This window comes from Kogia breviceps, chromosome 6 (assembly GCF_026419965.1).
Source record: "Kogia breviceps isolate mKogBre1 chromosome 6, mKogBre1 haplotype 1, whole genome shotgun sequence".
In the NCBI taxonomy this organism is placed as follows: domain Eukaryota; kingdom Metazoa; phylum Chordata; class Mammalia; order Artiodactyla; family Physeteridae; genus Kogia; species Kogia breviceps.
Window position 1 is genome coordinate 7,514,505 of NC_081315.1, and position 15,717 is coordinate 7,530,221.

General features: G+C 43.3%; 1 protein-coding gene and 1 long non-coding RNA gene across 5 annotated transcripts in view; one reads left to right on the top strand and one right to left on the bottom strand.

The window, feature by feature from the left end:
- The window catches only part of DSPP (dentin sialophosphoprotein), a 74,999-nt gene that overhangs the window by 13,489 nt on the left and 45,793 nt on the right, over window positions 1-15,717 (top strand). The window lies entirely within an intron of this gene.
- Window positions 1,529-11,341, bottom strand: LOC136794342 (uncharacterized). 3 transcript variants are annotated; one of them, XR_010840959.1, is made up of 5 exons: window positions 10,990-11,332; window positions 6,044-6,098; window positions 3,602-3,686; window positions 2,819-3,256; window positions 1,529-1,761 (listed from the first exon to the last, which is right to left on the bottom strand). It is a non-coding gene; the product is annotated as an uncharacterized lncRNA (long non-coding RNA). The 3 variants fall into 3 exon arrangements; XR_010840957.1 differs by lacking the exon at window positions 1,529-1,761 and having other exon boundaries at window positions 2,762-3,256; window positions 10,990-11,341; XR_010840958.1 differs by lacking the exons at window positions 1,529-1,761; window positions 3,602-3,686 and having other exon boundaries at window positions 2,762-3,256; window positions 10,990-11,335.

Sequence of the window (15,717 nt, forward strand, 5' to 3'; positions counted from 1 at the left end):
TGGACTATATCCTTCAGCTCTCAGCTGTCTGATCATACCTGAATCCTAATTGGAAGAAACATTTAAGGGAGGAGGGCCCGAAGGACAGGCCATCCGTCTCCCTCAACTTCACTAACGTGATCTTACCTTTGCATGAACCCGGAGCCCTGAGGGAACTGTACTCACGGCTCATCTTGTTCTTCGCCTTTAAGAATTATTTATATTAAATTGGGATTTGGCATGCTGTCATAGGCCTGTACTGAGGGATGCTTTAAGAGGCAGCTCTTTAAAATGAATTATTATATCAACGTAAAGATATTATCCGCAAATTCACACAATGTTCCGTTCATGAGAACCTACGGGAGAAAATTCGCTCAAAACTCAGAACACAGGAAAAGCTGTGCTTTGCTTGGAGAACTTGTTTGGTCTTACTCATTAACTTTGGAAATGTTTTAAAGTATCATGCTTCTCTCTTTCCTGTGGCTGCTGGGAGGCTTCTTTTCTTCTACACGTATTTTTGGAGCGCCCGTTCTATGCCAGGCACTGCCGGCTGTGATGGGGAATGGGGCACAGGTGGCGGATTTCTGTCCTCATGAAGCCTCCGGTTTGGTGGGGGCGACAGAGATTCATGCGTTGCCCAGGTGAATGTGTAAACTGCAAACCGAAAAGTGCTGTGAAGGAAAGGAAGCTTCACAGCATGAGACGCATAGCAGGGGGACTGGACTTCATTTGAGAAAGTGCCCTTCGGACCCAAGGATGAGTAGGCGTGACCTGAGGAGCAGGGCTGGGGCACTGGCGTTCCTGACCAAAAGGGGGCAGCGCCGTGCTCTCTGGCAACGGGTAGAGGAATTCCAGGAGGGCTGAAGTGTAGGTACAGGCTGGGGGGGGGATGGCGCAAGGCTTGAGAGGACACTGTGGTTTGGGCAGCCTTGCCCAGGCTTTTGTTTCACCCTCTATCTCTTGCCTGCGTTATTCTTTCATAATAAACATGTTTTTGTGGAACAAGATGGGGAATAAGTTAAAAGTTATTATTCCAATACTTGCACTGCATTACAAGCTGCCTCCATCAGACATGACGTGAAAAATGATTTCACACGTGTATCACCTCCACCAAGCCTTGCTCACGTACGTGGGGTCTCACTCACGGTCACAGGTGTATAGGCCCACTCTGGGTGAGCCCGTGGACTGGAGAACACAGATTGGCTTTGCTCTGATGGCATTTGGATGCTCACGTGATTCCTCCTTTGCAGCACAACACGATCAACAATTAGAGAGTTCTTCCTGGAAGATAGGTTTATATACAATTTAGAAATAATAGCCCTGGGCTTCCCTGGTGGCGCAGTGGTTGAGAGTCCGCCTGCCGATGCAGGGGACGCGTGTTCGAGCCCCGGTCCGGGAAGATCCCACGTGCCGCGGAGCGGCTGGGCCCGTGAGCCATGGCCACTGAGCCTGCGCGTCCGGAGCCTGTGCTCCGCAACGCGAGAGGCCACAACAGTGAGAGGCCCACGTACCGCAAACAAAACAAAACAAAAGAAATAATAGCCCTGTCTTCTGGTTCCATAAATTATTACCATCAGTGGCCTGTTACAGACACACAGGAATAAACAGGCCAAGTGAATAAGACGGCAGTATTTTAGAGTTCCTTTGTGATGCTAAGCCTTCATTGTGACAGCCGTGCCGGGGATTAGAATGCATTGGTGAAAGATTCCTAGAGGAAACCTCTGTGGTTTGGTGTTCTTTTCTTCTCTCGCCCCTCTTCTCAGGACTGAGTTGAAATAAGGCCTTAATGGGAAGAAAACAAAGCGTGTATCAGAGCTACTTACCTTTCCTAGGTCAGGAAAGACCTGTTGCTGAGCCCTTACTTACTGTAGGAAAACACGTTTCATTGAACAGAGGGGGGAACCAGGGAAGAAAGAGGAGAAAGAATTGGAGATACAAACCGAGAGTGGTTACAAATAGAGTCACTCACTCATCCTGTCTTAACCAGAGGGAGCTCCTTCCCGACACGTTGCTGCCGCGGGCCTTTGGCACTGGCCGCTCTCTGCCTGGAATGCCCTTCCTCCGTATGACCAGATGTCTGACTTTTGCACCTCCTTCTAGTTTTTCATTGAATGTTACCTTCTCAGTGAGGCCCACCTTAATCATCCTGTTTAAAATTGATGGCTCCCTTGAACTCCGATTCCTTTTACCCTATTTCAGGGGTCGACAAACCATGACCCCCTGTTTTTGTCAATCAAGTTTTATTGGGACACACCAGATTCGTATTTTAATGTCTTAACTATGGCTGATTCTACCCTGCAATGGCAGAGTGAGAAACAGTGTGGCCTGAAATGGGCGTGGCAAGTCTTCAATAACTGTTTGTCGAATGAATGAATGAATATAAAGTGTTCCACAAAGATTAGACAGTTAGTTATGATCATGATTATTATTTTAATACATCTACAACTTTTGGAAAGGGGGAGGATATCCATTATACCAGCGTATATTCTCAACCTAACATGCAGAAAATTGTGACCATCACAGCTTTCTCACCTGCTGCAGGAAGCATGCGCCTATAGGTTTGTCTCTGAGCCTTATATACTTGCTTACCTCTGCTAGAACACCTACACTATCCCAAGATAAACACCAGAGGAAAAGGCTTTTATATAAAAGTAAACATCTTTTGCAGCTCCAAGATGTTGGCTTTTGTCGGGGAAGTACTATTTTCATGTTCAGACAGAGGAGTGTCTATTTTTACGCTACAGCCAGACAAGACTTAACCTTTGAGCCAAATGGGTAGGTGTATTTTCAAATTATGTCTTTATTTCACTAAAAGGAAGAGGGGGAGGGATAAGCTCACCTTCTGACCAAGGGAATAAAAGATTCAGACTTTCAGTTCCTTCAGCAATTGACACATTTTTTCCAAATGAGTTTACATTTCTTGATCACATCAACAAACACCAATTTATATAAAATAGTCTCTTTTCTATGCAAAATATCCACATAGTCACTGCAAAGGCGTTAGGATCCTATCTAACCAGAATTCTGAAATTTATTTTTTATTTCTGCTGACTTTTTAATCAGTTGTAGTTTTCAAAATTACATGCAGGGCTTCCCTGGTGGCGCAGTGGTCGGGAGTCCGCCTGCCGATGCGGGGGACGCAGGTTCGCGCCCCGGTCCGGGAGGATCCCACATGCCGTGCGGAGCGGCTGGGCCCGTGAGCCATGGCCGCTGAGCCTGCGCGTCCGGAGCCTGTGCTCCTCAACGGGAGAGGCCACGGCAGTGAGAGGCCTGCGTACTGCAAAAAAAAAAAAAAGAATAAAAAAAAAAATTACATGCATATCTTCAGCCTCCTTTTGGTTTTGGAGGGTGAGAACGATCCAAGAATTATGTATAGCACAGTAGGGTCACCCTGTGGCAGCCAGTCTCCACGGGGGGGATTTTGCATTTAGTAAAGTCTGGAGACATTTTTGATTGTCAGGACTAGGAAGGCGCTCCTGGCATCTGAGTGCTACCTAGCATTAGCCAGGGATGCTGCTAAGCTTTCTATAACGCCCAGGATAGGATCCCCTACCCCTCAACATCCCAACAAAGAATTTTCCTGTCCAAAATGCTAGTAGTACTGAGGTCGAGAAGCCCTTACCTACTGATAATATAGTTAGCATTTTCCACTTTCTCTTCCAAGCCGTTTGCTTTCTTGTTGCCTTGGCGATGTCATCATATGCAACCTAGGGTCAATAACAGGTGCCCATTTCCTCCGTCACTGGGAGGCCATAATGACCACAGAGCACCGTAAACCATTCAAGCACTAAAAGTCCCTAAGTGCGAGAATGATTAGTATTGATTAAGAGAGAATTATATGTCGCCAGATTTTGTGGCTGTATTGCTTCAGGCCTGCTTTTTTAAAGTTTAAATAATTCAGGGGTGCTTAAAACCTCTATGTCAGCTGTCCCTTTGTGGGGTCACAGAGAGAAGGTCACAGGACACAGTGCAGCAATCCACGTGAAAAATCCACAGCTGCCTTGTTTGCTCTTCTCAGTCTCTCCGTGGCTGTCCTGTTCCACAGCGTTTCCTCCCTCTCTGTCCTTTTCCCTGGCTTCCCTGGCTCCTTTCTCTTCCTGAAGGATCGCTTTGCTCCAACCTCTCATCCCGACTCCCTGAATTCTCTGCTTATTTCATCAACTCTTTTGTTACTCAAGCATTCTCTTGGGGTCTCACCCTTCACCCAAGAAGCTTGTTGGCACTTTTTCGTGAACAAATTTAGATGAATAAACTGTTCTTCGTCGTAACGTGAATGTTTCCCCTTGAATGTTTATTAATTTTACCCCATCTCGTCCTTATTTAAGTAATGGATAAACAGCAATCAGCTTAAAGAATGAAAACCAGAGAAAAGAATCACTTCACCTAAATGTTAACCTGGGGCTGAAAAGAGAACTTTGTGGCTTTAAACTAGGCTCCTAATGTCTGAGACACCTAAATCGTCAAATTGCTGTTTGAAGAAACTATGTTTGCTTGTTTTTTAACATTTTATAGAGGTCTTGGATTCACGGGGACATAGGGCGGGCATGGTAATAGAGACTGCTACCCAAAAGTAGAACCCAATTGCTAAGCTTGAAGGGTTGGAACCTTCCAGCTTCAGCATACAGAACATCTTCTCACAGAGTTATGCAAACTAAAATAATATATTTTAAGGTGAGCTTATATGCATTTCTACTTAAGTTGTCAAAGATTTTTAAGGAGAGTTTAGTGATTAGGATCTAGCACAAGGCTCTTGCACTCAGCAAGCTGGAAACCCTTTAGATGTAAAAGACTGAGTTGGGGAGGTCATTGGTCCTCCCATTATGTTATTTCTTAACTTTGTATATGTTTTCTTGAAAAAGGAGAAATATTCTGTCTAGATCAATTAAATTCAAGAGAAAATGTAATTTACTTCCCATCTCACCCATTTCACATCCAAAGTCCTGGCATTGGTCTGCGAAGTCCAGAGGCTACGATGAGCCTCATCGCGCTGACGTCACCCCCCACGGCTCTCCCCTCACCCACTCACTGCTCCAGGACACTGGCCTCCTTGCTGCACCTCAAACCCTTCAGACTCACTCCGGCCCGGGGCCTTTGAACTTGTTCTTTCTTATGCCTGGAATGCTCTTTTCTATTTTATCCACTTGGCTCATTCTCTCACAACCTCAAATCCTTGCTGCAACTTCTCTTCCGTGAGACCTCTTCCGACTGCTCTATTTAATATCGCAAACCACACCTTTGCTTTCACCCTGCAGCTCTCTCGATCCTCCTCTCCTTCTCCCCTGCTCAACTTCTGTCCATTTTTACACAACAGTAATGATCTTCTAACAAACTGAGTAATTTACTCATTTATGATGCAATGTGTTTATATCCTGTCTGCCTCTGCTGGAGTGTGAACTTCTCAAGGGCAGAGATTTTTGTCTGTTTTGCTCAGTAACGTATCTCCAGAGCCTAGAACAGCCCCCAGCTCACAGTAGCCACTCCTTATATCTTTGATTAATAAAAGAATGAGTTGGTTAAACACAGCAGGGACAGTTGTAGTTAGGGCAGGAGCCCTCATGGGGAATTCGTGATTGTCAAAAGGGCAGCTTGAAGACACCACAAAACAAGTGCAGAAGGAAAACAGAGATGGGGGAAGCAGTGACACGTATTGCACTTCATACATTTTCCTAGGGTTGACCTTGCTGATGGGCATACGAGGTGCAGGAACATGCTTGGATATAGACGCTGACGGGCAACTGTTTCCAGTGGATTTTAGGAATGTGTGTGTGTGACAGGGAGAGGAGAGAAAAGGGAAGACATTGCAGTGGTGTGGCTGAGAAAGTACGCGCCACACACTTAATCTCTCATACCTTCCACCTCTCTGCACTCAGCCCTCCTATTCACACCTGCAGCATGCCATCTGGTTCTATTTTTATCATCAGACAAATATGACAAACTCACGATATCTCTGCAGATAACCTTAAATACCTCTCAGGGCCACGGTGAGACAAAACAACTCCATCTTTACCAGACACAAGACAAAGATGACTCATCAGACCAAACAAATCTAGTGTTACAAACCCACCTGTTCACCGTTGGGAAGCTGTTTGAACTTGACAGCCCACTTTGTTCTGACTGAGCTAGAAGCAGGATGGAAATGTTATTAGAAGACGATAAGGCCGTGTTAGTTTGTGCATTCTTCTCCAGGATGTGGGTGCTGACAGGAAGCGCAGCTCTGAGCCTGAGCTCTGGATTAACCTGGAGGATAGGAATCAGACTGCCTGGGTTTAAATCTTTGCTTCATTATTGAAGAGCTGTGTGACTTAAGGAAAGTTGTTAATCTTTTGAATCCTCAGTTTTCCCATCTGTGAATAGTACCAAGAGATTATATGAGGATAAAATGAGCTAATAAACATGGAAAGTATCAAGCATGGTACCTTCATAAAGGGTATCTCTTAGGGACCTATAATATAGGCAAGCAGGCTTCCTCTATTAAAATTCGGGCATTATTACTTACTTGCTGTGCAACTTGGGACAAGATGCTTCACCTTATTTTGCTTCAGCTTCATTTTCAAGAGGCAAATGACTTACTGCAAAGGGCTCTTATGGGGATCCAACAAACTGGTACAAAAGCAAGTAACTTAGGGAAGACCTGACATATAACAAGTGTGCAATAAAAGGCACCTTCTGTTACTCTTATTTAACACTACAATTACTACTACTACTGCCACCACTGCTTCTGCTGCTACTACTATATTACTAGACAACAAACTGGTACGAAAGCAAGTAACTTCGGGAAGACCTGACATATAACAAGTGTGCAATAAGGGCACCTTCTGTTACTCTTATTTAACACTACAATTACTACTATTACTGCCACCACTGCTTCTGCTGCTACTACTATATTACTAGACAACAAACTGGTACGAAAGCAAGTAATTTAGGGAAGACCTGACATATAACAAGTGTGCAATAAGGGCACCTTCTGTTACTCTTATTTAACACTACAATTACTACTACTACTGCCGCCACTGCTTCTGCTGCTACTACTATATTACTAGACAATGTGAGAAGTTTGGGAAAAAAACCATAAACTTTACTCTTAAGCAGACTTCTGCTTACAGTTTTTAAAAGCAATTTCCTTCACCTTTCTATCCATATTCCTTTGCTTATCACTGAAGTGCAGTCACTTATCCATAGAAATGAGTGAGTGTTATCAAGGTATTAGAGGAAGAGGATGTACTTGATTCTTGACTATAGAAGCAGTATTGAAATTCCTTGGGTTGTAATTTGAATAGCATCTTTGAGGGCAAAAGTTCCAGTTTTCCAGTTCATTTCATTTGTACTTGGACTTGGTGACGTACTGAAAATAATGAAAAGCATGGGGAGCTGGTTATAACTGAGGAATAGCTAGTCATTGCAGAAGAGATCATGAGCTGTCTACCAATATCTATTCTGTCCCTCTTTGCTGAATATTAAAACTCCCGGGTCATAGCTGGGCACTCTGCTTTTCAGCTGGAGACTTTCTTTCCCAGATCCACCTGTAGCTAGCTGTGCCCTTATGACTAAATTTTTGACAATAGAATGACAACGGAAGTGATGTGTGCCAGTTCTAGGTCACACCAGTAAAAGAAATGGGTGATGCACACTTCTTTTCCTTTCTTTCTTCTCACTAACTGGGACGTAGTCATGACTGAGGGTTCCGAAGCAGCCACTTTAGACCCAGAGATGGAAGGTTCATAATAAGGATGGCAGAGATGCCCTATAAACCTTGGACCATCTCTGGACTTTTACACGTGAAACAGCAATAAACCTCTATCTCGCATTAGCTACTAGACTTTGGGATCTCTTAGCCTATAACAAATACAGCCAAATTAACTCAATAAAAATGGAACTGTATTCAACCACAATCATAAAGGAAGACAATTTAAATCAGTTTGAATGTAATGAAGACATTTTTAGAAAGGAGATACGTCAGCCTTTGAGGTAGATCAATTTAAATTTAAGAGATCACATTATATTTTGTGCCTTAAAACATTTTCCAAGTCTTTTTCTCATACTTTGTGCCATGATGAAGGCCTTGCTCTAGTGATCAGAAGTAACTTGCAGTTATATTTGGAATATTATCAATTACCAGAGCTCTTTGGGGGTTGTGTTTAGATACTATTTTGTATGGTTAGAATTCGAACAAGTGCCAATGTGATTATCCAGATAACCTATAGTTAGGGTTTTAACATCATCAGTCCATGGATAGAGTGAGGTTGACACCAAAGTATAACAGACACTAAAATTTAGGATAAAAGATAACTATATTAAAATGCCAACAAAAGGTCAATACAGTCATATCAGGAAATGACAAACTCAAGATTTGCATTGAATTATTTACTGTGAGCATGTACTGCTTTTATATGTAAAACAGTCTTTAAAAAATTACATGCTAAGGTTGCGATTGATTATTTACAAGTTTAGAATTATCTTACAGTTTAGAGGTATTTACTCCACCATGGGAGTGAGTCCAAGCATCCTTAGGAAGTCAGCATTTTGAAATATAACAAATGAAAATCAGTACACTTCGGAATTAGCATGTTAATGGAAATTGAAAGAAACAGGTTTATGTTGCAGTGTTAAATCCAAAAGAAGATAAGAGACCGAGCTGTAGAAAGCGGATTAAAATTGGACCTTTTTCTTTAGATTGTAATGACCAAAGGATGATTTCATCTTATAGACTGGGATTGCGATTCACTAGGGAATATCTAAGGTGAAGGGAGCCTTCTCTCAGGCGAGTATAGCTTTATAAAAATGCCTGTAGGAATATCCATGTCCTGTGCTTGCTTTCTTGCTCTGAGTTCTGGGATCTTATGTAGACCCACCATGCCAGAGGAAATGGGCAAAGTCTGCCTGATTTTGTTATTCCTGATATTCTAGCCTGCTGATAGGTCTCTTAGCAGATTATTTGGCATGGCTCAATGCCTATTTAGGTCAATGAAAAATATAAAGTTTCTAAATTTTTAGAGCTGGGACCAGATCATTGATCTCAGTAAAAGCCATCCGTTGAGATTCGGTCTGAAATAGCTATCCTTGGTTTCATATCATTACGTGTATTTTTATGCTAAGGAAGCACTATTCTTTTTTTTTTCTTAACATTCTTATTGGGGTATAATTGCTCTACAATGGTGTGTTAGTTTCTGCTTTATAACAAAGTGAATCAGTTATACATATACATATATCCCCATATCCCCTCCCTCTTGTGTCTCCCTCCCTCCCACCCTCCCTATCCCACCCCTCTAGGTGGTCACAAAGCCACCGAGCTGATCTCCCTGTGCTATGTGACTGGGAAACACTACTCTTGATTATTTAAAAAGTTCTCAATTTTCATTTGGATGTACAAAGAAAGGAAAGGTTATATTGATCTAAAAATACAAGATTACTACACACCAATTAGCCTGGTGGAAAATACTGTTAATATTAAATGCTGACAAGAGTGTAGAGAAACTGGATCTCATGTATTGCTGGTGGAAATGCAAAAGGGGACAATTACTCTGCAAAACAGTTTTGCAGTTTCTTAGAAAATTAAACATAAACTTACCATACAACCTAGCAATTGCACTCTCGGGCATTTATCCTACAGAAATGAAAACTTAGGTTCACACAAAAACGTGTACACAAATTTTTTAGCAACTTTAATTTTAACAGTCCTAATTGGAAACCTCAAAAGTCCTTCGAAAGGTAAATGGGTAAAGAAACTGACGTAAATCCATCCAGTGGATTATTACTCTGAAATACAAAGGAATGAATTACTGATACACACATCCACCTGCACAGCTGTCAAGGCATTATGCGAAGGGAAAAAAGTCGATCTCAGACGGTTGCTTACTCTATGATTCCATGTATATCACGTTCTTGAAACAGCAAAATGATAGGGATCGGGTCAGTAGAGAACAGATCAACGGTTGCTAGGGGTTCAGGAGGGATGGGGATAGAGGGAGGTTGTGACTACAAAGGGGTCTCGCAGGGGAGTTTTGTGGTGATGGAATCTATACGTGTGAACAAAATCTATGGAATCACACAAAACAGTGGGTATATGTGACATTTGAGTAAAGTCTGTAGTCTAGTCAACAGTATTCCTGGTTTTGATAATGCACTATGGTTACATAAGATGTTACTTTTGGGGGAAGCTGGGTGAAGGCTTCACAGGACCTCTACGTACTATTTTAGCAACTTCTTGTGAGTCTATAATTGTTTCAAAATAAAAATTAAAAAAATAAGGATTACATTAACTCATCAACTATGACAATTTATTATTTATTTATTTTATTTTGTGGGGAATAATGCAAGGAGGGGAGAACATGCTTTAATCAGAGCAGTTCTGCTTTTGTCTGTTTATCCATCTGGCAAGATTTCTTATGGAGAAAGAGTTTCTGGGATAAAGTTCAAAAACCACTGTTAAAAGGTTACAGAAATTTCTCGAGATGATAAAAATCAAACCATGTACAATAATTTAGTTTTTAATCAAGAAAAGTAAGTGTGCTTTACTTTTGAAATTGTTTTCATTTTTGGCTCCCCACCCAGGGACCGAACCTGTGCCCCTTGCAGTAGAAACAGAGTCCTAACCACTGGGCCACCAGGGAATTCCCAGTAGCTGTGCTGTCGAAGGCAATCTGAATTAGTATTTATGGTAATGAAGGGTTACAACTTCCAAGGGAGGTGAGAACAAATAGCCTAGTGTTTTAGACACGGTATCAGAATCGGTTTGTTATGAAATTACAGACGCTGATGTTAACCATAGCTAATATACTGCTTGTTGCATCGCAGGCAAATAAAAGTGTTGGTGGATTCTTCCTCGAAGTCATTTAAGACTAGCTGTTAGCTGGTAGAGCAGTGATTTTTCAGTCTGAGACCCAGTTATGCAAGACAAGGCAGCTGCAAAACTACTTAGCTTAAGCTAACACAGGGTTTGTTGCCAATATAAACTGCATTTCTAAACATTCCAGAAACCTCTGTTCACTTCCATGAAATTTTGCCCCCACTCACATTCTGGACAGCAGAGCAGTTTGAGGTGGTCGTCCACTGTCTCACGTAGCAATGTTTCTCACAGCGTCTGTGGAGGCAACGTTTTCCCGGTAGGACCTGACCAGGTGCGGTTCGGACCTTTCACCCTCCGTGCCCGACATGTCTACCCAGAGCCCACTACGTCTTTTCTTCCGGTGACCGATGCCTGATGACTGCTGCGGTACTTGGGGCCTCTGAGTAATTGCAGAGTTGGCCTGCGGTTGTCTTCCAGGAAATAGCAAGCACCACTTGGGCCAGTGTGTCCTGGCAGAATTCACTTGGGGACAACAGGAAACAGTGCCATGTAAGGGCAGCCGGCAGCAGCTGCTGCTTTTCTGTGGACAGCCGGAAGGTAGACCAGTGTGTGTCTCTTTCACCATCTCTACTTCCTCTTCCTAAATCGATCGGAGGTTTATCAGTAAGAGATATGTGTGCGTATACAGTGATCCTCAAAGGGACCTACGTGAGCTCTCACGCCAGAATTTGGATGCTAGCTTTTGACCTTCCTCTACTTACAGCGGCTCTGAGAATGTTTTTGCAGCTGACTTTTTCAGCAATATTGTCTTAGAGCCAAGTCTCATGGAAAGGCTTTCAAAGAGTGCCTCTGTTTTCATCATTTATTTGAAAGAGCAGTAGCTTTATTAACTTGTGGCCAAAAATGGTTTTGAAATACATAACTCAATTCCCAGAATTAACTTTATCAGCTGAAGAAATCCAACTCTTCTCTGAGCTGTTAAATTTGGATATGTAACGTGAAATTGGAGCAGGAAGAGAGGAAGCATGTTGTTTGATGGGGGAGAGCCTACTCAGACAGGTTCTTCTCAGGTATCCTCACCATCTATTGCTCTTGGCTACTTCTCCCACTTTCCTACCACAAGAGGAGTTTAATAGGGTGTCGCAGTGAGAAGGTAGACCAGAGCAGGAAAAGCCTTGGAATGCCCTAGAGTATTATGTGGCTACTAAAAATAATAAACTAGAGCTACTCCAAATGATTTCCAGCAATTTCCACAATTATTATTGAGTGAGGTAAACAAGATGGGATACAGAGCCTCAGCGTGGTCTCTCTTGCTTGCAGGTTGTGCATTTGGCAGGGGCAATAGCTAAGTCACCTTAGTGAATGGGGCTCTATGCTGGTCACAGGCCTAGCCTTGCTCCCTGACACAAAGCTACCTCACTCACTTGCACCTTGTGCTGGCCGCGGATGGCGGTGCCAGAGAATGACTAGTGTCCCAGCTGGCCAGGGACTGGCTCAGTCATTGTGTCTGCCGGGCTGTTCGGATCCCCTGCCGTGTTGATGCTCTTGGGTGGGTGTTGTTATACAGCTCTTCATAATTCGTGGTTATTCTCTCATGTCCGGCGATATCCCTGTTTCCTGGCCTTTCTTTTTCCTGATAGTCTGGACTTTCTCCTTTTAGGCCTTGTAGTGGGTTTAACAGCTTTTCTTGGAAATTCAGGTCTGCCTAGAGCCTCCGAATGTGACCTTATTTGGAAATAGTATGTTTGTAGAGGTAACTAGTTAAAAATCTTGAGATGACATCAAGGTGGGCCCTAAGTCCAGTGACTGTTCTCTTGTAAGGAGAGGACACTGAGAGATACAAGGAGAAGAAGGCGAGGTCACGATACAGGCAGGGATTGAAGTGATAAGTCTAAAGCCAAAGAATGCTAAGCATTGCCGGCAATCCTCAGAAGCGAGGAGAGAGGCTTGGGATGGTTTCTTCTTCAGAGCCTCCAAAAGAACCAACCCTCCGGATAACTTGATGTCAGGCTTCCGTCCACCTTGAACTATGAAGGACTGTTTTTAAAAGGCCACCCAACTTGTGCCAATTTGTATGGCAGCTCTAGGAAATTAGCGGAGTCCCTACCCAGCAGACCAAGCATTTGCCACTGACCACGGGTCCATGTATATTCTAACCTTGGGTTGCTTCTTTCTTCACACGAAGCGGATGATCAGGTACACGGCCTGAAGCACCACCCACTTGGGGGTACTTCCCTTATCGTTATCTTTCAAGGCTACCCCTTGAACATTTATGCTAGCACGTGTCTCTCATAAAATAAATCCGACATATTAAACGAAAACGTTCTGTGTATTGAAAGAGATCTTTAAGAAAGTGAAAACAGTAAGTGGAGGCAAAATATGTGCAACACCTTCGCAAAGAATTGATAGTAAGAATACGTAATAAGAAGAACACAGAGAGATACAATTTAAAACCCAATCCATTAGTAAACTGAGTATGTCTAATATCATCAAATATTGGAGAGAATGTGGATTAATAGACTAGCTTATACTTTGCTGGTGGTTCAACTACTTTGGAAAATAGTTTGGAAAATTATCTTTTAAAGTTAGAGATTCATAAACTGTACGATGAAGAATTTTACTCTTGGATATATACTCAAAAGAAGTTCTTACACATACGTTAGGAGACATACACAGGAGTGTTCATGGGAGCATTCCCGTTTGAAACAGCAACAGCTTAGGGAAAATCCGCACACCCAGTAATAGAACTGATAAATGGTGATATATTCAGACGATGAAATATTTTACTACAAGGAAAAATGAAGGTAAATGTATCCTAGAAATATAATTTGAGTAAAAAGCAAGTCCTCAACATTTGATATAACCATATAGCCCCTCATTTTTTTTTTTTTTTTTTTCCGTACGCGGGCCTCTCGCTGTCGTGGTCTCTCCGGTTGCGGAGCACAGGCTCCGGACGCGCAGGCTCAGCGGCCACGGCTCACGGGCCCAGCCGCTCCGCGGCATGTGGGATCCTCCCGGACCGGAGCACGAACCCGTGTCCCCTGAATCGGCAGGTGGACTCTCAGCCACTGCGCCACCAGGGACGCCCCTGAACCTCTTTTGATCGCTGTCCTTACCCCAGTCCTCTTTGCAAAATAGCCAAGTCAGTATGTATTTGATTTGCTTGCTCCGCGGCACGTGGGATCCTCCCGGACCGGGGCACGAACCCGCGTCCCCTGCACCGGCAGGCGGACTCCCAACCGCTGCGCCACCAGGGAAGCCCCCCCTCTCATTTTTTAAAAAAAAGTTACAAATGACTAAAACTACCCAACGTACCTTAAAGAAATATTTATACTGTGTTAAAACTACCATTCTAAAAGGCTAAGGGAATAATAGAAGTGTCCGGATAGTGACTTCCAGTGGAGAGAGACAGCGTGCAGGAGAGGGAGGAGAACTTCGGTAAACGTTAAAAATGATGCATGTTCTCACTTCCGTGCCGGGGGGGGGTACATATGCAGGTATTTGTTGTTTAACAAGAAAATATGAAAGTAAAAATAAACAAATAAAGGCCATGCCTAGACCAAGGTTACACTGTGTCATGGACCAAGCATTATGATTAATCAAGTTTTAGGCACCTAGTGTGTTGGAAACACAACAATTGGACCTTTAATTGTGCAGAAATGTTCCCGGTTGTATCAGTATTGAGAGCAAGAAGAGCCCTGGACCTGGGACAGGAGGAGAGACAAAATGGTGTCGGAAAGAGAAGGGGAAAGAAGCCCCAAGAAAGTCACAAACACGGCCTGAAGAGAAAGGCTTGTGAGAAATTCCCTGGGGGACGGATGGTCGAGGAGCTTGGAAGACAGAGATGTTAAGGGGTCCATTTTAAGTTGTTTCCTGTTCTGAGCTCTGGTGTAAGTAACCTCCATTAACTGAAGTCCACAATAAAGGGCTGCTACACAGATAAAATAAATGATAATAATAAACGTCTTCATCCATGACTCAGTTATTACACACACATTCATTGAGTTCCTACAGCATGGGGTAGGGCCCTAGGGATATAGCAGCAAACCAAGCAGGCCAAGTGTCTGTCCTCATGAAGTCACTATATAATTTTTCAGCTGATGATAGGGCTTCCCTGGTGGCGCAGTGGTTGGGAGTCCGCCTGCCGATGCAGGGGACGCGGGTTCGTGCCCCGGTCTGGGAGGATCCCACGTGCCGCGGAGCGGCTGGGCCCGTGAGCCACAACTACTGAGCCTGCGCGTCCGGAGCCTGTGCTCCGCAACGGGAGAGGCCACAGCAGTGAGAGGCCCACGCACCGCAACAAGCAAACAAACAAAAACCAATGCAATTAATAGAATCATGTTCTAACATCGCCCAGCAGTAATGAAACTAGAACACAGAAAATACTCCTTCTCACAGAAAATGCAGAAGTTCTTACTGACCCATCATTTTAAAGTTTCTTGTTAAAATTCTTCAAAAAACTTGCTACTTTGAATTTTCAAGGTTTTCCAAGTTCATGCTTATCAGCTCATGAATGCCGGAAGAAAAGATGACTCATTGCTGCCTAAACTAAAGGGCAGCAGGTTCTTAGTGAAAACAGTCCAGGGTGATTTGATGACTAACCCGAAACGCCACCTAGAATATGTCCTTTTATTTTTAGCGGCTCCAGGAAACAAAGACATCCAGGTATATGCACAGCACAAACAGCAGTGGGCTTTGCCAGGCAGCATAACTTAAGCATTTTATTTTGAGTAGAAAGAACTCGGTCTTTGTGCCCTACAAATGTCACACTGTTTGCTTTCATACCATGTTCTTTCGTCTGCGGTTATTACTTCCTTCTCAAGTACACAGATAGAAACTTGCTTGTATGGAAAGAGACTTTTCCAAACTCCTATTTCCTTTCCCTACCACTTTCCATAGTAAAACAATAATTTTTTTTTAATCTCAAGTTTCCTTTCCTCTTTCTACAGCTATTT